Raw genomic sequence first — 22414 nt, forward strand, 5'->3', positions numbered from 1 at the left:
GTGGTGGCTAACACCGACAACCCCGTGTCATATAAACGATCTCGACTAGGTCCCTAGTCTCTGTGGTTTGACCCCTCTCGTGCCGCTATACTTTGTAATATTAGTTGCAAAAGTGGGAAAATTATAAATCTTGTTGAAGTAAGGAAACCCTGTCTTCACGTACCTAGGGATTTCCTGCAAGGTATCAATAAAAGGAAGGTTAGTATGAACTTTGCATAACATATTTAAAAAGTGTTTGAATTGTTCTTCAAGTTTAAACTTCCTCTTTGGCTATTAGGAATCGGCTGCTATTGAATCTCCGCCAGCGGCCCGCTGCAGCTTGTCCAGAAGTCTTGCACAGTCTCCAGATTTCATCCCTAAGGTGCTGGCTTCATCCTTTGGCTTCTTTGCAACCCACTTTTTGTTGATCTCAGCGACCCGTGCTGCTGATTTGGCCCTTTCCTCCTCTGCCTTCTTTTGGACTTGGTCCATTTGAGTTATAATGATCGAGATAGTGGAGGCAATGGTGTTCATTCCCACCTCAAGGTTGTTCAACTTTGCTTCTACGAATCCAATCTTGGTTTCGTTGGCTTTTCTATCTTCCACTAGTACTTCCAAGATCTTCAAGATCCCTTGCTCATACTTCTCCTTTTTTAGTGGCTCTACTAGTCCCCCTTTGCTCACATTAAATCCTACAAGAGGTTGAAGAAAATTATTGTTAGAATATGTGAGGTTGGGATGGGTGCGATTTCCATTATAATTATTAAAATTACCACTCCCTGACTAGGGAGATAATTATTATTGTATGACCTATTTGGACCACCCCCATTTTGGACATAGTTGACGTCCTCAGTAGGAGAAGGAGGAAGGAGGGACGTCTGTTTGGGAAAGAGCAATGACTAAGGTAGGCGGAATTGGATCCTCTCTCTTAGATGTGTCCATCTTATCCACTCTAACTCTTAGCTTTGCCAACTCCTTAGCAAAGGAACTCTGCTCGGCCTCTTTAATGGTTGTCACTCTCCTTGAGTTGTGCCTCTCTTTTGACCATCCTTTGCTATTGGCAGCGAACTCTTCAATGACCGCCATGACGTTTGGTCCGCTCTTCTTTAGGAATCCTCCATCAGCCCCTGAATCCAACATAACAACAATTTTTTCAGTAAATCCATTATATAAAATACCTACTTGATGGTCCACAGAGAAACCGTGGTTGTCACAAACTTGGCATCAGGCAACAATCTCAACATAGCCCTATAGCCTAATGGAGCGAACTCACAAACTAGGCATCAGACAACAATCTCAACATCAAAACAAACATGACATGACATAACAATTTAAACCACCCTTATTCCACCATAATATACTTTTGAAAGCGTAAAAGAGTTTAGTAAAAGAAAGCCCACCTCGACTGCTTAATTCTCAAGTACTTTCTTCTCCTTAGTATCACGATTCACTTGCGATGATTCACCTTTAACATTTAGATAGTACATAAATCAACACACTTTTCAAATAAATAGATAAAAAATGCATGCCTCCTAACTAAAGTTATTTATCTCTCGTTTTTCAATTATTCGGCGGCCGCTTGCTCCCATAATTCCTCCGTTGGGTCCTCGTATTTTCCACCACGATGTCAAATAAATTCCCAAAATTTATTCAAGCGCATAACTGAATCATCGCAACTATTTCCCTATTGTTAAGAAAAATATATATTCCGGACTTGGGATAAATTATTCATACTTCAAAAATTATTCCGGAATTTAATTAAATATTCGTCATGATTAATTATCGGCCCAAAACTTCCCTATTTCCCCACCTTATATCTCCAATTTAAAATTTTAAAGCCCAAACAATTAAATGGAGCCCATACTTTAATAATTCAACCAATGTCAGTTAATGAAACCCAAGTCCATTCAAACATCTCCTTTACACCTCACACTCCTCTCTCCCCATCTCTCTAATTCTCTCTATCTCGACAAAATTGGAGCAATTCTCAATCCGTCATCGATTCGTCCTCGTCGTCCAGCCACCGCCGCCACGGTGCGGTCGACGCAGTCGCCGGGTCAGGCTTCGCCCACCTCCTTTGCACGACGTCGCTGCTGCCGTCGGAGTGGAGAAATTCTGCCGCCGACCCACCGGAAACAGCTGCTGCTGGCCGCGTCCACACCGTCGCTCAGCGCCACTGATTTCTGCTGCCGTCGCTGAATCTCGGATTCTCCGCAACGATGAAGCCTTCGTCCGACTCGTCGTCGATCTCCAGCGGCAGCACGCACGTCGGCGAGAACGGATCGTCTCTGCGCTCCGCCGCGTTCACTTTCCTCACGAAGCTGCTATGCCGCTGTCACACCCGCAGGTCCGCCTTCACCGTCAGACGATCCAGCCGGGCCGCCACTTCTGCTGACACCGAGCGTACTGATCTCTCTCTCTATCCACATTCAAATCCTTGGTCTCTCTCTTTATTGTATTTTCCAACATTTGCTACTGACTTTGATCTAAATTCTAACAATATTAACTCACTAAATTATTGACTACGCGTAATTGCATGCTGGCGGTATTTTTCATTTTAATCTGCATCAATTGTGTTTTCTTACAAATTTTGTTTCGTTTCAGTTTTCAATTCGCAGCAAGGGGGTTTCAATTTGTGATGTCCGATTGGTTTTGATTGTTGATTGAGTTATGTGTGGAAGCAGAATGCAAAAATTCTCGTTTTAAAATTGGGTAGGAAGAATACCTTGAACAGATTCCGAAAGAACAACCGGCAGCTCCCTCTCTCGAATTTGGTTCTCGATTTCTGCCGGAAGAAGATTTAATGAGTTGGTTTGAATCATGAAAAATAAAGGGAACTCCATTAGAATTACCTTGAATTGAAGTTGAGAAGAATGAGTTTGTGTTTTTCTTGCTGCAGAGACCGATCAGAAGAAAGAAACTGATGTGAAGAGTTAATATAGATGGAGGGTGGTTAAAAATATGGGAGATATTTAGGGGTGAGGGAAGAAACGGTTTCCATCGTGGATTGAGGGGAAATTTCGAATTCTTCTTTTTTGAATTAAATTGAATTTATTTGGTATTTATTTGCAGATCACGGAGGAGGAATATATCTGCAGACTCTTTATTTAATATTTGAATTAATATGGATTGATGACCAAATCGACATGGAGTATATTTAATTAGATTAATTTAATTCATAGTCCATTGTATTTTATTTTAAATTGAGCAGTCCACAATTTATTTATCACGGACTGAATTTTTTATATTATTTATTCAATTTCTTCAATCTAGCTCACGAATTGAGTCCAATATATATTCCTCACGGAAATGAATTATTTTAATCCGCATATTAATATATTTCTCAATTTCTAGTCCAGCGACAAATTCCACTCAACAATTAATTCACGGACCCTTGCAATATTAATTGCATTAAATGCAAGTATTTTAGGGTTCACAAATTAGGTTTGGAAAAACGGGGCGTTACAGTGGGTGTGTGAATTTGTAAGAGAATTGGTGAGTTTAAAGAGTAAGGGTCATGTGCAAGGAAGAATTTGTGAATGTGGTGGAGAAAAGGGTGAGAAAACTCACCTTTTATAAACTGATTCGCGTCACTGCATCTTCGCCAGCGACCGCTGGGAGGTCTGTGTAAAACGACGCATCTCCACTGGGCTGCTGCATCTTCCCTAGGCTCGCCTTAGGCCCAAACCTGTTCCTGCACACATAAAAAGTCAGCGACCGCTAAGGATTTTATTTTTTATTTTATTAATTGTTTTTTGTGTGTGCATAGTGCACGAAAATTATGGAAAAAGGAAAAACCAAGAAAACGAAAATAAATAAAAAAAATATTGGGTTGCCTCCCAACAAGCGCTTTTGTTTTAAGTCGTTAGCTCGACAAGAAGTGACCTGTCTAAGTGGATGGACTAACGACCCTTGTCTTGCACAACGCAAATGGAACTAGCTTGTTGTATATTTTCTTCCACCACTTGTTTTTTCCATTCGCGGTTTTGATGACATAGACCTCGGAGTCTATGAGATGCAAGGGCTTCTTCTTCCTCGTGATCTTTTCCTTCAAGGGAGTATGTAAGAGTTTAGGCTTTTTCTTGTTATTGTCCTTAATTTGAGGAGTAACAATGAAATAGAAGGTTTAGTAATATCTTCCCCTTCTAGTGGTTTGAAAGGCTTTGCTTCTTTATCACTACCTCTCTTAATAGCTTAGCGTACTGATCGGCCATATTTGTTGCAGTTTGCTTTGGATCATTTTGAGCTTAAATTGGATTTAATATACACTTTTTGTATGTTTTGGTGTAGAAAATGAAAGGAATAGAAGTAGAGTGCAGATGGAGCAAATGGGGTGAAAAAGCATGAAAAAGACAAATTTAGAGATAAAGTGCAATTTACTAAAAGATGGAGGGTCAGAAGAGTAAATTCGAGAAAAATATTTTGCCGTAGCTACGGAATCAGCCGCCACATATAAGAAGAGAGAAGAGGGCAGATTCAGGGGGACATTCACTCAGAATTCACGTCTTACACCACATGGAGAGAATTTTCGTAGACAATTGTTGAAGATTCATTTCACCCGGCTACTGTTTGCAAACGATTTTGCTGCAGTTCAGAAACTATGGGACATAAGACACTTATTTTATTGCTTTATTTTACTTCCTTGTTCGACTACTGCTATCTGTTATTTCTTGGAATTTCAGCTCTCATTTTAGTTTAGTACTGATTTAGTTTTCCATTTAGCTTTGTTTCCTGCAACTTTGAAACTCTTCTTCCAGATTGCATAACAGTGTTTAGATTATTCATAGCTACTGTTCCATTAGTTCTCTTGTTTATGAAGTTTAATTAGTTTAGGTTCTTTTTGAATTTGAGTAGTTCCGTTTGATTTCCATTTTTTTCCCAATCAATGAATTTTGTTTGAGTTCTTGCTGTCATATGGCTATTTCCTTTTCTCATTCCAATTGCAAGATGATTAATAGCATTTCTTTCATTTAATTTCATGAAGGAGTTAGTTTGTTTTAAAACTCAAGTCTAGTGATTCTAGACTTGGGTAATCGAGATTCTGTTCCACATGTTATGATGGAGTTTACTTTAGTTTAGTGTTTATTTAATTTCTAGTTAAAGTGTTCTTTAGAAGGGGATGTAGCTATTTAATCTTCTCTAGTCCAGTAGATTAAAATGCAATTTTCTTAATCTTGTTTGAGGCCTTAGTTTGCGTACGAATTGTTGGTCCAATTTAGTAGTAGTCTCTCTCTTCGTAGGTTAAGCCTATTAGTTAGTGCAACAAATCTCATTTCATTCCCTTTCTTAGTGCTCAAAACAATCTCAGCAAACTTCAAACTCAATCTTTCAAAATGATTTCAGGCAAATGTTTGTTTCAAGTTGCCATTAGTTTAGGAATTTCCATCCAAGTCTATGTCTCTAGCTCATTATGTTCTCTTGAAGCTTTCAAAGCTCTCTTCCATTAGATTAGCTTAAGCTCTCAAGCTCAGTTTCCATGCTTTTAAAGTTTCCCACTTTAGTATTTAGATCCATGATCAAAACTCTAAGGCGTGGTGGCTAACACCGACAACCCCGTGTCATATAAACGATCTCGACTAGGTCCCTAGTCTCTGTGGTTTGACCCCTCTCGTGCCGCTATACTTTGTAATATTAGTTGCAAAAGTGGGAAAATTATAAATCTTGTTGAAGTAAGGAAACCCTGTCTTCACGTACCTAGGGATTTCCTGCAAGGTATCAATAAAAGGAAGGTTAGTATGAACTTTGCATAACATATTTAAAAAGTGTTTGAATTGTTCTTCAAGTTTAAACTTCCTCTTTGGCTATTAGGAATCGGCTGCTATTGAATCTCCGCCAGCGGCCCGCTGCAGCTTGTCCAGAAGTCTTGCACAGTCTCCAGATTTCATCCCTAAGGTGCTGGCTTCATCCTTTGGCTTCTTTGCAACCCACTTTTTGTTGATCTCAGCGACCCGTGCTGCTGATTTGGCCCTTTCCTCCTCTGCCTTCTTTTGGACTTGGTCCATTTGAGTTATAATGATCGAGATAGTGGAGGCAATGGTGTTCATTCCCACCTCAAGGTTGTTCAACTTTGCTTCTACGAATCCAATCTTGGTTTCGTTGGCTTTTCTATCTTCCACTAGTACTTCCAAGATCTTCAAGATCCCTTGCTCATACTTCTCCTTTTTTAGTGGCTCTACTAGTCCCCCTTTGCTCACATTAAATCCTACAAGAGGTTGAAGAAAATTATTGTTAGAATATGTGAGGTTGGGATGGGTGCGATTTCCATTATAATTATTAAAATTACCACTCCCTGACTAGGGAGATAATTATTATTGTATGACCTATTTGGACCACCCCCATTTTGGACATAGTTGACGTCCTCAGTAGGAGAAGGAGGAAGGAGGGACGTCTGTTTGGGAAAGAGCAATGACTAAGGTAGGCGGAATTGGATCCTCTCTCTTAGATGTGTCCATCTTATCCACTCTAACTCTTAGCTTTGCCAACTCCTTAGCAAAGGAACTCTGCTCGGCCTCTTTAATGGTTGTCACTCTCCTTGAGTTGTGCCTCTCTTTTGACCATCCTTTGCTATTGGCAGCGAACTCTTCAATGACCGCCATGACGTTTGGTCCGCTCTTCTTTAGGAATCCTCCATCAGCCCCTGAATCCAACATAACAACAATTTTTTCAGTAAATCCATTATATAAAATACCTACTTGATGGTCCACAGAGAAACCGTGGTTGTCACAAACTTGGCATCAGGCAACAATCTCAACATAGCCCTATAGCCTAATGGAGCGAACTCACAAACTAGGCATCAGACAACAATCTCAACATCAAAACAAACATGACATGACATAACAATTTAAACCACCCTTATTCCACCATAATATACTTTTGAAAGCGTAAAAGAGTTTAGTAAAAGAAAGCCCACCTCGACTGCTTAATTCTCAAGTACTTTCTTCTCCTTAGTATCACGATTCACTTGCGATGATTCACCTTTAACATTTAGATAGTACATAAATCAACACACTTTTCAAATAAATAGATAAAAAATGCATGCCTCCTAACTAAAGTTATTTATCTCTCGTTTTTCAATTATTCGGCGGCCGCTTGCTCCCATAATTCCTCCGTTGGGTCCTCGTATTTTCCACCACGATGTCAAATAAATTCCCAAAATTTATTCAAGCGCATAACTGAATCATCGCAACTATTTCCCTATTGTTAAGAAAAATATATATTCCGGACTTGGGATAAATTATTCATACTTCAAAAATTATTCCGGAATTTAATTAAATATTCGTCATGATTAATTATCGGCCCAAAACTTCCCTATTTCCCCACCTTATATCTCCAATTTAAAATTTTAAAGCCCAAACAATTAAATGGAGCCCATACTTTAATAATTCAACCAATGTCAGTTAATGAAACCCAAGTCCATTCAAACATCTCCTTTACACCTCACACTCCTCTCTCCCCATCTCTCTAATTCTCTCTATCTCGACAAAATTGGAGCAATTCTCAATCCGTCATCGATTCGTCCTCGTCGTCCAGCCACCGCCGCCACGGTGCGGTCGACGCAGTCGCCGGGTCAGGCTTCGCCCACCTCCTTTGCACGACGTCGCTGCTGCCGTCGGAGTGGAGAAATTCTGCCGCCGACCCACCGGAAACAGCTGCTGCTGGCCGCGTCCACACCGTCGCTCAGCGCCACTGATTTCTGCTGCCGTCGCTGAATCTCGGATTCTCCGCAACGATGAAGCCTTCGTCCGACTCGTCGTCGATCTCCAGCGGCAGCACGCACGTCGGCGAGAACGGATCGTCTCTGCGCTCCGCCGCGTTCACTTTCCTCACGAAGCTGCTATGCCGCTGTCACACCCGCAGGTCCGCCTTCACCGTCAGACGATCCAGCCGGGCCGCCACTTCTGCTGACACCGAGCGTACTGATCTCTCTCTCTATCCACATTCAAATCCTTGGTCTCTCTCTTTATTGTATTTTCCAACATTTGCTACTGACTTTGATCTAAATTCTAACAATATTAACTCACTAAATTATTGACTACGCGTAATTGCATGCTGGCGGTATTTTTCATTTTAATCTGCATCAATTGTGTTTTCTTACAAATTTTGTTTCGTTTCAGTTTTCAATTCGCAGCAAGGGGGTTTCAATTTGTGATGTCCGATTGGTTTTGATTGTTGATTGAGTTATGTGTGGAAGCAGAATGCAAAAATTCTCGTTTTAAAATTGGGTAGGAAGAATACCTTGAACAGATTCCGAAAGAACAACCGGCAGCTCCCTCTCTCGAATTTGGTTCTCGATTTCTGCCGGAAGAAGATTTAATGAGTTGGTTTGAATCATGAAAAATAAAGGGAACTCCATTAGAATTACCTTGAATTGAAGTTGAGAAGAATGAGTTTGTGTTTTTCTTGCTGCAGAGACCGATCAGAAGAAAGAAACTGATGTGAAGAGTTAATATAGATGGAGGGTGGTTAAAAATATGGGAGATATTTAGGGGTGAGGGAAGAAACGGTTTCCATCGTGGATTGAGGGGAAATTTCGAATTCTTCTTTTTTGAATTAAATTGAATTTATTTGGTATTTATTTGCAGATCACGGAGGAGGAATATATCTGCAGACTCTTTATTTAATATTTGAATTAATATGGATTGATGACCAAATCGACATGGAGTATATTTAATTAGATTAATTTAATTCATAGTCCATTGTATTTTATTTTAAATTGAGCAGTCCACAATTTATTTATCACGGACTGAATTTTTTATATTATTTATTCAATTTCTTCAATCTAGCTCACGAATTGAGTCCAATATATATATTCCTCACGGAAATGAATTATTTTAATCCGCATATTAATATATTTCTCAATTTCTAGTCCAGCGACAAATTCCACTCAACAATTAATTCACGGACCCTTGCAATATTAATTGCATTAAATGCAAGTATTTTAGGGTTCACAAATTAGGTTTGGAAAAACGGGGCGTTACAGTGGGTGTGTGAATTTGTAAGAGAATTGGTGAGTTTAAAGAGTAAGGGTCATGTGCAAGGAAGAATTTGTGAATGTGGTGGAGAAAAGGGTGAGAAAACTCACCTTTTATAAACTGATTCGCGTCACTGCATCTTCGCCAGCGACCGCTGGGAGGTCTGTGTAAAACGACGCATCTCCACTGGGCTGCTGCATCTTCCCTAGGCTCGCCTTAGGCCCAAACCTGTTCCTGCACACATAAAAAGTCAGCGACCGCTAAGGATTTTATTTTTTATTTTATTAATTGTTTTTTGTGTGTGCATAGTGCACGAAAATTATGGAAAAAGGAAAAACCAAGAAAACGAAAATAAATAAAAAAAATATTGGGTTGCCTCCCAACAAGCGCTTTTGTTTTAAGTCGTTAGCTCGACAAGAAGTGACCTGTCTAAGTGGATGGACTAACGACCCTTGTCTTGCACAACGCAAATGGAACTAGCTTGTTGTATATTTTCTTCCACCACTTGTTTTTTCCATTCGCGGTTTTGATGACATAGACCTCGGAGTCTATGAGATGCAAGGGCTTCTTCTTCCTCGTGATCTTTTCCTTCAAGGGAGTATGTAAGAGTTTAGGCTTTTTCTTGTTATTGTCCTTAATTTGAGGAGTAACAATGAAATAGAAGGTTTAGTAATATCTTCCCCTTCTAGTGGTTTGAAAGGCTTTGCTTCTTTATCACTACCTCTCTTAATAGCTTAGCGTACTGATCGGCCATATTTGTTGCAGTTTGCTTTGGATCATTTTGAGCTTAAATTGGATTTAATATACACTTTTTGTATGTTTTGGTGTAGAAAATGAAAGGAATAGAAGTAGAGTGCAGATGGAGCAAATGGGGTGAAAAAGCATGAAAAAGACAAATTTAGAGATAAAGTGCAATTTACTAAAAGATGGAGGGTCAGAAGAGTAAATTCGAGAAAAATATTTTGCCGTAGCTACGGAATCAGCCGCCACATATAAGAAGAGAGAAGAGGGCAGATTCAGGGGGACATTCACTCAGAATTCACGTCTTACACCACATGGAGAGAATTTTCGTAGACAATTGTTGAAGATTCATTTCACCCGGCTACTGTTTGCAAACGATTTTGCTGCAGTTCAGAAACTATGGGACATAAGACACTTATTTTATTGCTTTATTTTACTTCCTTGTTCGACTACTGCTATCTGTTATTTCTTGGAATTTCAGCTCTCATTTTAGTTTAGTACTGATTTAGTTTTCCATTTAGCTTTGTTTCCTGCAACTTTGAAACTCTTCTTCCAGATTGCATAACAGTGTTTAGATTATTCATAGCTACTGTTCCATTAGTTCTCTTGTTTATGAAGTTTAATTAGTTTAGGTTCTTTTTGAATTTGAGTAGTTCCGTTTGATTTCCATTTTTTTCCCAATCAATGAATTTTGTTTGAGTTCTTGCTGTCATATGGCTATTTCCTTTTCTCATTCCAATTGCAAGATGATTAATAGCATTTCTTTCATTTAATTTCATGAAGGAGTTAGTTTGTTTTAAAACTCAAGTCTAGTGATTCTAGACTTGGGTAATCGAGATTCTGTTCCACATGTTATGATGGAGTTTACTTTAGTTTAGTGTTTATTTAATTTCTAGTTAAAGTGTTCTTTAGAAGGGGATGTAGCTATTTAATCTTCTCTAGTCCAGTAGATTAAAATGCAATTTTCTTAATCTTGTTTGAGGCCTTAGTTTGCGTACGAATTGTTGGTCCAATTTAGTAGTAGTCTCTCTCTTCGTAGGTTAAGCCTATTAGTTAGTGCAACAAATCTCATTTCATTCCCTTTCTTAGTGCTCAAAACAATCTCAGCAAACTTCAAACTCAATCTTTCAAAATGATTTCAGGCAAATGTTTGTTTCAAGTTGCCATTAGTTTAGGAATTTCCATCCAAGTCTATGTCTCTAGCTCATTATGTTCTCTTGAAGCTTTCAAAGCTCTCTTCCATTAGATTAGCTTAAGCTCTCAAGCTCAGTTTCCATGCTTTTAAAGTTTCCCACTTTAGTATTTAGATCCATGATCAAAACTCTAAGGCGTGGTGGCTAACACCGACAACCCCGTGTCATATAAACGATCTCGACTAGGTCCCTAGTCTCTGTGGTTTGACCCCTCTCGTGCCGCTATACTTTGTAATATTAGTTGCAAAAGTGGGAAAATTATAAATCTTGTTGAAGTAAGGAAACCCTGTCTTCACGTACCTAGGGATTTCCTGCAAGGTATCAATAAAAGGAAGGTTAGTATGAACTTTGCATAACATATTTAAAAAGTGTTTGAATTGTTCTTCAAGTTTAAACTTCCTCTTTGGCTATTAGGAATCGGCTGCTATTGAATCTCCGCCAGCGGCCCGCTGCAGCTTGTCCAGAAGTCTTGCACAGTCTCCAGATTTCATCCCTAAGGTGCTGGCTTCATCCTTTGGCTTCTTTGCAACCCACTTTTTGTTGATCTCAGCGACCCGTGCTGCTGATTTGGCCCTTTCCTCCTCTGCCTTCTTTTGGACTTGGTCCATTTGAGTTATAATGATCGAGATAGTGGAGGCAATGGTGTTCATTCCCACCTCAAGGTTGTTCAACTTTGCTTCTACGAATCCAATCTTGGTTTCGTTGGCTTTTCTATCTTCCACTAGTACTTCCAAGATCTTCAAGATCCCTTGCTCATACTTCTCCTTTTTTAGTGGCTCTACTAGTCCCCCTTTGCTCACATTAAATCCTACAAGAGGTTGAAGAAAATTATTGTTAGAATATGTGAGGTTGGGATGGGTGCGATTTCCATTATAATTATTAAAATTACCACTCCCTGACTAGGGAGATAATTATTATTGTATGACCTATTTGGACCACCCCCATTTTGGACATAGTTGACGTCCTCAGTAGGAGAAGGAGGAAGGAGGGACGTCTGTTTGGGAAAGAGCAATGACTAAGGTAGGCGGAATTGGATCCTCTCTCTTAGATGTGTCCATCTTATCCACTCTAACTCTTAGCTTTGCCAACTCCTTAGCAAAGGAACTCTACTCGGCCTCTTTAATAGTTGTCACTCTCCTTGAGTTGTGCCTCTCTTTTGACCATCCTTTGCTATTGGCAGCGAACTCTTCAATGACCGCCATGACGTTTGGTCCGCTCTTCTTTAGGAATCCTCCATCAGCCCCTGAATCCAACATAACAACAATTTTTTCAGTAAATCCATTATATAAAATACCTACCTGATGGTCCACAGAGAAATCGTGGTTGTGACATTTGCGGAGGGGACACTTAAAGTGTGCAACAACTTCGTAGTGGGGCTCGTCATATCCTTGCACAAATTGGAATATTTTACATTTGAGCTTCAGGATAGTCCCTGGCGGATAGTATTTATCAAGGAAGACCGCTATTATATCCCTGCATGTGGAGACTTGCTCTACAGGCAAACACTAAAACCACTCTTTAGCAGAATCAATCAATGAGAACGGAAAGAGTCTTACCCTTATGGCGGCGGCGGCGACACCATTCAATTTGAGAGTGTTCGCAATCTCCGCGAACTTTGTAAGGTGGCGGTTAGCATCCTCGGTGGCTCTCCCTGCAAACGGATATTGTTCCACCCTTTGTATAATGGGCATCCGCAGCTCGAAGTTGTTGGCATCATCCGAGGGCCCTTATGGAAGGTTAGTACATTTCCATGGTTGAACATATTCATCACGGCCACTATCTCCTTGTTCTTCTTTTCTTGCTATTCTCTAGCCGCCTTCTCCGCGGCTTTTTCATCCAATAGTTGTTGCATCAGACCTTGCAGCCTTTCTATCTCTGCTCGATTGTTGTCCCGCATCTTGCTTTGATCACTTCCTATTTTCCTACGAGTCTTTTCAATTTCTTGATCAATCGGCTCTAAGATTTCATTCCCAGACCGCATTCGCATGCTTGACCTATAGGAGACAAAACAAAACAATAGTTAAAAACTAAAAGCAATAAAAGTCCTAAGTACTCCCTCCGTCCCATGTCCTTGAGGTGTTTCTTTTTGGCATAGGATTTAAAAAAAGATGTGTTCAGTGAGTTAAATAAAGTAGAAGAGAGAATAAAGTAAGAGAGAGGAGAGTGGGTAAAGTAAAAAAAAGAATAAAGTAAGTGTGATTAAATGTTTTATTTTTAGCCAAAAAGAGAAATTACTCAAGTAACTTTGGACAACCTAAAATGGAATACGACTCAAGTAACTTGGGAGGGAGTAGTAAATAGTCTGTTTGAAGATATCAATCACTTAGTGAATGTTATCCCTGGCAACGGCGCCAAAACAACTTTATGCACTTTTTATTAGCACTAAATAAACCTGCAAGTACGCATAGTATATATAGTATAGCTAATGGTTAGTACCGGATATCTAACGCAGAGAAAACTATCAGTGATTATCTACCTTCTACTAAGCTTCTTCTACTATTTGGAAAAACAAGAAATTTTGGATTTTGAAAATAAATATTCTAAAAACTAAAGTAAGTAATGATTGTAGATAAAACACAAATATTAATTAGATGAGATAAGGGAATTCCAGGGATGTGCTTTTACAGTTATGGTTATATAAATTCGTATACAACACCCTAGCACAATTCATAGTTCACTACAACGAGTTACTAATATATTATCCATACTACACAAAGAGGATTACTGACACTAGGGGCATCAATCCTAGATTAGTAACTCCTAAAAGCTCCTAAAACTCCTAATACTCTCGCTCTCAATTAACAGTATCATTTTAAAGAAAGCTAATTGTAACGTCAACTAAGTTCTTCTAACTCGCAAACCTCCTCTCTCGATTGTGTTGCAAGCCAATAGATCATCACAAAATGTGTCACTCAAACGTGAAGCAATTATCCAACACTTAGACTAGAAGTGAAGTAATGAACAAAACGGATATTAAATAAAAAAGAATTGTATAACCAAAGTCGTTATAAACACATCCCTAGAATTCTATGAGTTTAGTTACACATAGCTGAATAAGCTAAAAACATAGTGATGAGACTCGTTTCATGCATTTGTTCTGTGATAAAACTGCACTCATTTCGGTAAAGCTAATGTACAATTGTGAGCCAGGTGTGTGTAAAGTCCGCCATAATCAAGAGCTGCATGGATCAACTGGGCGGACAAACAGATCAAGAAGAATGGAGTCAAATTTGCTGCGTTGAGTGGATCAAGTTATATTAAATGGAAGCAGTAGGAGCGCCCGTATAGGAGATTGAGCATAACTTAAAGACCCCCAAAAGCCAATGGCAGAAAGGACTTTTCGAGAGGTTGGTTACCCCAGGGATCAGAGCCCTACACCTATCTATAAATAGGAAGCTACGAGCGAGTAGGGGGGAGACATATACACACTTAGAGATTCAGCTCTCTTCGAGGGCGGAAATGGGAGCTCACTGCACTTTACATTCTTGAATTTCCACCGCACACACTTGGTTCTGGGTTTTTTATCGTGGTTGGGTGATAGTTTTATTTGAAGTTGAACCTGTGTAACACCGACCCGAGAAGGGGCGAAGATACAATTTCATTGTTTCGTTGATTTGCTACAATTTGCTTTAAGTTCGTTTACTATTTATCGACTTGGTTATATTTAGAAGCAACTTGGAGTTATGAATTCAATTTTAGTTGAATTGTTTTGTTTCTTCATGCATGATCTGTTTTGTTTATTTACGTTTCTGACTTATGAGCACATTTTGATTACGTGATTCTGTTGTAGTACAATCTGCTGGATCTGAGTTGTTGCTTTACACATTTATTTTCGATAGCAAAGGAATTTTGGATGGAAGATGTTAGGTTGTTTAGATCTAGTCTATTGAGAGGTGTTGAAGCAGATCAGAATGTGTTCGCGTAAGATTAAGTTCCCTAGTTGTAGATCTGGTAATTGTCTTTGTTGTTTCTGCATGATTATAGCTTAGTTAGTGTATTTACGTAATCTTCGTTGATCTCGTAGCGTAGATTTAAAGTTGCAAGTTTATTATGTTAAGCTTGTTTGGTTGAAAATAGTTCGTTAATTAGGAAATGCTCGAGATCTGAATACACTCTGTTTATGGTGATTCTGTGAGGAAGATTAAGTTGTTGGAGAAGTTTACTTTATCGTATGACCTGCAGGGAACTGGCACTCGTTCACTTTTACTTTGTTTCGTTATTTCAGGAAATCATAGTATGAGTTCTTCTGTCCGGATCGGTTGATCGATTAGAGTTTACAAGTTCAGTCGAGTTTTAATAAATGGATCAGTTTAGTTAGTTTAGTCTCTCAATTCCTCTAGTCAAGTAGTTTTACTTAACCCACTGTGATTGATGCGTGGCAGCAGCCATCCCCAACTTGTCCTCAATAAATGTAGAACACATCGTCTCTGTGGGATTGGACCCTTATTTCACTTTACTAGTTCATAGTATTGTGGGTTAAGGTTTTGAAAGCCCTGAGTTCCTCCGTTTGCGCACTCATTGGAACAAGAGTAAGTTGGATTAGGTCAAGTTGATTAGTTCGAATCGTCACTGGATCCGTTCACAGACATCAGCAGTTAAAGACGTACATTAGCCAGCTGGATCAACTCGGTACTCCAACTTGATCAATCCACAATGACAGGAGAACTCAGAAAACAACTGCAAGAGAATCAAAAGGAGAACAAAAAGAAAGAGCTTTCAAATGGCACCGTTGCCGGGGATGATGGCGTTCTTCATACATTTGTTGCAAGACACTTTGGTGTAAATATTGTTAATATTTTCACTTCTTTCTTTTAATTTCAGTTGGAGAAAGAGACGACTCAAGAAGACAACAGTGAGGACCAACGACCTGATCTATGTTGAATGACTGCCTTACCCGCTGGTGTGAACCAAGGGGGTAATAGAGGCAGAAGAGCACTTAGATGGGCAGAGCATCTCAGGCTTTATTCAAGAAAATTAGTGTGAATTTTGTAAATAAATTTTTCTTGTTTTCTGTTTTCCACGGTTGGAGAGCACCGAGTCCAAAGGGCAAGAGGGAGAAGAAGCAGAGCCGGTAATCTTCCAATCCAAACCTACTCCTATTTCACTAACTAACTTGGATGCCAGCAAAAAGGAAAGTCAGGACATTGCCATTGTGGGTCAAGCTGAGGTAATAACAGCACCAAACGAAGAAGGAGCAAACATGGTTCACAATCAGGCAACTGATCCGGAGATTGGTTCACTTTATGCCCACTTGGGGAGCGACTCATCCACCGTTATCACCACTACAGCTGGGCAAGAAGCTGTATATGTAAAATTGAGTCCACTAGCCATCCTGCCTGTATTTATGGGAACTAGAGGCGAAAGTCCGGTTGAATTCTTGTACGAGTTCGACAAGATCTACAGGGTTCAGAAAAGACCGACTAGATCAAGCGAGGATGATTTCAAACTAAAAGCTATCCCTCTCTATCTTAAAGGGGAAGCGAATGATTGGTTCAGGAGGCTACCCTCTAACACTATCAAGACATGGTCAGATTTCAAAGGGATCTTTCTGGAACAATTCTTCCCAGCAGCCAAGGCAAACGCACTTCGGAGGAAAATTAAAGAAATCACCCAGGGTGTGATGAGGGTTTAAGTAGATATTGGTCTAGATATAGAAGTTTGTTAGACGCATGCCCAAATCACAGTATGTTGGAAGTAGAGATCTACTCGAGATTCTATGAGGGGATGGATGCAAAGAACAAAGACCTGGTGAATTTGTCAAGCGAAGGGAGTTTTTCCAAATTACGGGTTAGTGAGGCCAAGATCGACATGAAAAAACTTCTCTGTGCGAAAAGAGCTTATGATGATACACCAATATCTTTTACCCCAAGGGAGTGTGGTGAAGACTACCACGGGAGAAGAGGATGATAAACTAAGAAATCGGGTTGACAATCTTGAAAGAGCAATCCGGTCAATAATCGAGACAAGTTACCCACGAGCTCCCTCAATCAAGATCAACACTCAAAATGATCAAAGGGTTATCACCAAGGTGCAAGAGAGATTTGGGGTTCGAATAGAAGTTGGAATCCCGAGTGGCAAGAAGACACATACCAAGACGGATACCCAAACTACGGAGGGAAAGAGGGCAGCCTAGCTCAACCTCAAGGGAGTTGGATTGGAAAGTACCCACCTTTTCCATACCGGCCAGAATCATATCCAAATGCCACCCAGATGCCTCCATGTCAAGAGAGATATCCAGATTACCAGCTTTGCCCCGATTTCAAAGAATATGAATCCAATCAAATAGTGCAGCCACTTAGTCACCTCAATCATTATCCTTCTTGTCAAAATCACCTTCCGGGATGGCCAAGGGAAGACTGGTAAGCTCAGAATCCCCAGTCTTACTAGAGCCAAGTCTGTCCAAATCAGAATCAATACCATTCTCATCCTCAACGGGGTTTTGAATTTCCCTTGAATATAAATCAGGATGCAAACTCTATAGAGGAAAATATCGAAGGATTGATAATATTTCAGCAGAGTATGAAGAGTTGCTTGAAATCGAGTGATAAACTAGCATTGGAAATGCAGACTGCTCACGATGAGCATAAAACTAGCATGGACGAAATGATCAAGCAAGTATCCCTACTAGCTAACATCATGAAAGGGATACAAGAGGATAGGGCAAGATCTCAGGCAAATGAGCGTGAATCGGATGAAGTGAGTAAAAATGAACCTGAGGTCGAGGAACCATCGAGCATTGAACTTGAGTCGGAGACGCCACCGGAGAAGCATGAAGAGGTAAGAGATGTTGAAGTGATGCCAGCACTGGAGAATCCCCAATCTGAAGATGAGTTGATCACCATGCCCCTTAATGATGAGACATCACACGAAATTTCAGAGGAGGCAAATGATGAACCTCAAAAAGGGAAAGAAGGGGTCATCAAACATTATAGGGGACCCGAAGCCACATTAGTCTACCTCTAAACAAGAATGGTGTGCCTCATCGATAAGAAAATGGAGGAACTCGTATCCGGAGAGGTAGGAGAGAATACATCAGGGGAGAGACCACCTCCAGTAATAGACAAACAGGATGGGAGCGGCGAAAAAGAAGGGCCAATGCTGAAAAGTGAAAGGGCTGGAAAGGGACTACCAAGACTAATCTACTTTAAACAACTAGAGCCGTGGCCTGAACTGATTGAGGGCGGAGATCTTTTGGACCATGGATTGCGGCCTAAAGAAAAAAAAAAGATCCAAGGAACTTACAAGAACCATAAGAAAAAGCGGACAATAATGATTTAATGAACCTTCAGAAAAGTCAGTGGAAAAGAAGGACAAAAGGAAGGAAGGTTATTGCAGTCATTTCAACTGAGAATCTTTTCTATAATGGTTTGCTGTCCCCTGAACTGATTAGGTTGAAAAAGGAACTCAAATCACTTGATCCAGTTAACTTCGAAGAAAACATCGAAAATCGAGAGATAAAGGGCTGTGAGGAGGGAAGAAAGCTACCGACTAATGAGCACAGATGTGCGGAGATGACGAACTGGGCAGAAAGTACTACTCCTCCAGTCTTGGCAAGAATCGATGTCAGTCAAACTTAGACAAGCAAGAATCAACCTGCAGATCAATTGACCCGCCACCTCAAGGAAATTGTAAAATCTCAGGGAAGTGCTCTGTTCTACACCTTTTCCTTAAAAGTTCATCTAGGGGTAATAGGTAACAATTCTACGGTGCGCAATGGGAGAAATTTCATTACACACACTTAGCTTGATCAAGTAGAAAAGCAGTTGTCGAGCATCCTTGGGATCCACTTGCCCAATCAAATACAAATGTGTGGGTTAATCACTGGATCAAGTGAATCTTAAGGGTGATTCATAAAATTTTTGTTGAAGTAAATATTGCCTTTCTTTCTTTTCTTTTTCCTTTTGGACTTTTGGACGCATCTGAGGAGAATTTTAATTTTAACTAAAGGTTTCAGATTTTTAATATGCTCGACCAGAATTCCGCAAAGTCATTTTAGTTCCTTTCTTTTATTTTCATTTTATTCTATAGGGTAATAATGTGAGAGAGAGAATTACTGTGTAAGGTGGTTTTTAATCAAAAGAGGTAAAAGGGGGGGAATTTTCAATAATTTTGAATTTCAAATTTGGCGCAGGGAGGCGAGCGGTTGCTTACATCACTACAGTCGTTCCTTCTTCTTCCTCCACCTCTATTAAACCTAACTCTTTTTCTCTCTCATCTTTTCACAATTTTACAAACCCTTAGCACTCATAAGTTTCTAAAGATTCCTGACTTTCTTTCTCTCACCTTCCGGCGAAGTCACTCTCCACCGCCACCCATGGATAAATCATTGGCTTTCAACCAGTCCCAGAAACCCTCCACCAGAATCAGGGTTTGAAAAATCCCTTCCACCACGAAGCCATAGGTCGCGACTCCTCAGACACCACATGCAGTGGTGTCACCGGCCGTCGGTACATCTCAGCCACCAGAGATGTCCACGGGCAATATGTACCTGAGAAACATCGAGGAAGTAATGTGCAAATTTAGTCCAGCCAGGAAAATGAGTGAGATCTACACCCAACTGGCCAAAAAATTCAAAGACGAAGAGGAACAACCTATGCCTGTTCCCATCAGAATCCCAACCGGAGCAGTAGTCTGGACAGAAATAGCAGTGGCACAACCACTCACCGCACTGACTACTTCTCAGATTCCCTCTCCTGCTACAGAATCCGCCAGAATCGCTGACCATCGCGAGGATGAGGCCGAATTCAAGGAGGAGGTGGAACCCGGCGATGAAGGAAACAAACGAGAGGAGGGGGGAAATGGTGAAGAATGTGAGGAGGCTAAGGAACCAGAGGAGGATGCCTTACAAGAACTGGTGGAGGAGAAATCTGCAGAGAGGGAACTGGAGGTAGTTGATGTGGTAGAAGGAGGATCGACTGATGACGAGGAAACCCTTGATGAAAGGGCATCCAGGAGGAGCCTCAAAACACAAAGGAGGCTAGAAACAGAGGAGCCCAAAAGCTTGCGAGAGGAGGTCGCGGCCTTGGCCGCCGCGAAGAAAGAAGCTGCTGAACGGAAGAAAACGGGGAAGCAGATTGCGACCTCTAGCACGAAGCGGAAGTCACGCCAAGCCTCCCAAGGAATCGTCATCCAGGAGTCTATAACAGACCACACACGATCCCCCTACTATTAAGCTAGAGAAGTAGAGGAAACACAAGTCGAAGATGTGATGGAAACAAGCGAGAGTGAAGGTTTGTATGAAAAATTGGAGGTGACAGTAGATCAAAAGATGTTGGAGGCTATGGTTTACTTCAGGGACTTGAAGAAGGGAAAGGACTGTGCTGGGAGAGGACAGAAGGGGAAGAAGGAAAAATCAGGTAAGAGGTTGTATCGCCCGTCCTTGAGGGGGTTGGAGTCAGAGGATCAGTTCCTCGGATATATTACTTGTGTAGGTTTTGAGTGGCTCTTGTAGCACTTGCTAGTGGAAGTACTGGTGGACCTGGCGAGGGAGTTCTTTACCTTCTTCGAGTTCAAACACACCACCGACCTAAACGCAGTCCCCATCCGCTTCAGGGTCTTTAATCAGGAAATGATGATGACGCTCAGCGAGTGGTCTTTGAGTTTGGGGTTGCTAATACCAGAAGAAGATGAAGTAGGGGAGTGGACCGATAGAGAGATCGACCAGCCTGAGGACACAGAGGGTTTAAACGCGCAGGCAGCCTGGAGGCTGATGACAACAGAGGAAGCTGCTTTGTTTAAAACAAATGCATCCAAGGGGACAAATATCATAAATCTCGTCCTCCGGTTAGCACAAGTCTTCCTAGCTCTCAATCTCTTTGGCCAGGTGAATAGTACCATCGCCATAGCCGAGCTGTATTTTATGTGGTGTATGCTAACCAACGTCAAGGTCCATCTGGGGTACTGGATTGCTCAAGCTCTTCATAAGATCGCTCGCCGCCCTATTCGCCACCTCTATGCCTGCCACTTACTAGTGGCTTATCTGCAGAGGAATGTTAGAATGGCAATAGCCAGGCCCAGACCCACTCGCACAATGTGTGACACCCCTGACTGATTCGACATCGGTTTCTCCATAAACACAGGGCTGGTCTCGAGAGATTAGACAGGAGAACTTCATTTCTATGAAGTAGGTCAGGCAGAGGAGGCACCGATAGAGGCGGAGCAGGAAACTGAGGTCGAGGCAATGGCTACCAAAGTTAACAGGGGGGCTGAGGAGAGACCTACTCCTACTGAGGCGAGGCCAACTGCTACGGAGGAGAAGTGATAGATAATGATGGAGGACATCCTTCGCAAACTGGGTGAAGCTAATGAGATGTAAAGGGGGCTCTTGGAGCTCCAAACTGAGAAGATGACTACGCCTCTCCTACATGGAGAGGACGATTACACTGGTAGAGAATAATTCTCAAATCGCCCAGCAGCTATTGTCCTCCACCTCTGCTTCAATGGAGAGCCAGCCAAGGGAAGCCATTCCGGATACAACCCCAGACACCACCCCTGTCAAAGTACTGAGGAAGAGAAAGGATACCACCACCACCACCACCAACTAACCTCCAGTTGCGGAGATAAAGGAGCCTACAACATCAGCTGGCAAGAGAGTCAAGCTGGCATGCACCAAACAGCTGACTCGGTTGACTGGGAGCCAACAGAAAAATTAAAACCCCAAACAGAACCAAGTAATTTTAATTTCATGTTTTGGTATTACGTTTTCTGCAGTTTTACTTTGAGTATGTTTCTGATCACCTATAGATGTGCTTGTGTCTGTTCAAATATGTTCTTCTCCCACATAGCCTATTGCATGGTTGAAGTGTGAGAAGTTTCCTATATATAACATGTTTTTATATAGCTATTATGTTTCCTGTGTGTTCTTCTCTCACTTAGCCCAATACTTGGTCTAAGTGTGAGAAGTTTGTCTTTCTACATGTGTGTTATGTTTGTGTTTGTGCATATGCTTTGTTTTGCTTTCTCCCACATAGCCTATTGCTTGGTCTAAGTGTGAGAAGTTTATGGTTTCTTTGTCTACACAAAACCACCCTGTTTTCCACTACATTAAATTAGCTTGAGGGGAAGCTGAAATGAAGTGGGAGGGGGAAAGTCAGTGTAGTTAGTGTTTTAGAGAATCAAATGCTATGTGTTTTTTTTATATATGAAATCGTTTAAGAAAAATAAAGGCAAGATTTCCTTATTAAGAGTGATTGAAGAGAGAATGCATTGATGCACTTTTTATTAGCACAAAATAAACCTGCAAATATACATAGTATATATAGTATAGCTAAAGGTCAGTACTGGATATCGAACACAGGGAAAACAATCACAGATTGGCTACCTCCTACTAAGCTTCTTTCACTATTTGGAAAACCGAGAAAATTTGGATTTTTGAAAATAAAAACAATTTAAAGCAAGTTAACAACTAATTGCAAGTAAATCACATAAATAAAATATGGGAGATAAGGGAATTCTATGGATGTGTGTTCACAGTTAGGGGTAATTACATATTTCATACAAAATGTTTTACATTTGTTTCAATTTAGTACA

General features: G+C 40.7%; 2 long non-coding RNA genes across 2 annotated transcripts; both read left to right on the forward strand.

Annotated features, from left to right (window-relative positions):
- The first annotated feature begins 1403 nt into the window (after nucleotides 1–1403).
- LOC121779398 lies at nucleotides 1404–3040 on the forward strand. Its single transcript, XR_006045805.1, has 2 exons — nucleotides 1404–2382; nucleotides 2584–3040. It is a non-coding gene; the product is annotated as an uncharacterized LOC121779398 (long non-coding RNA).
- Nucleotides 3041–6913: 3873 nt separating this feature from the next.
- On the forward strand, nucleotides 6914–8550 carry LOC121779397. Its single transcript, XR_006045804.1, has 2 exons — nucleotides 6914–7892; nucleotides 8094–8550. It is a non-coding gene; the product is annotated as an uncharacterized LOC121779397 (long non-coding RNA).
- Nucleotides 8551–22414: the final 13864 nt, after the last annotated feature.

This window comes from Salvia splendens, chromosome 19 (genome assembly GCF_004379255.2).
Source record: "Salvia splendens isolate huo1 chromosome 19, SspV2, whole genome shotgun sequence".
Taxonomy (NCBI): Eukaryota; Viridiplantae; Streptophyta; class Magnoliopsida; order Lamiales; family Lamiaceae; genus Salvia; species Salvia splendens.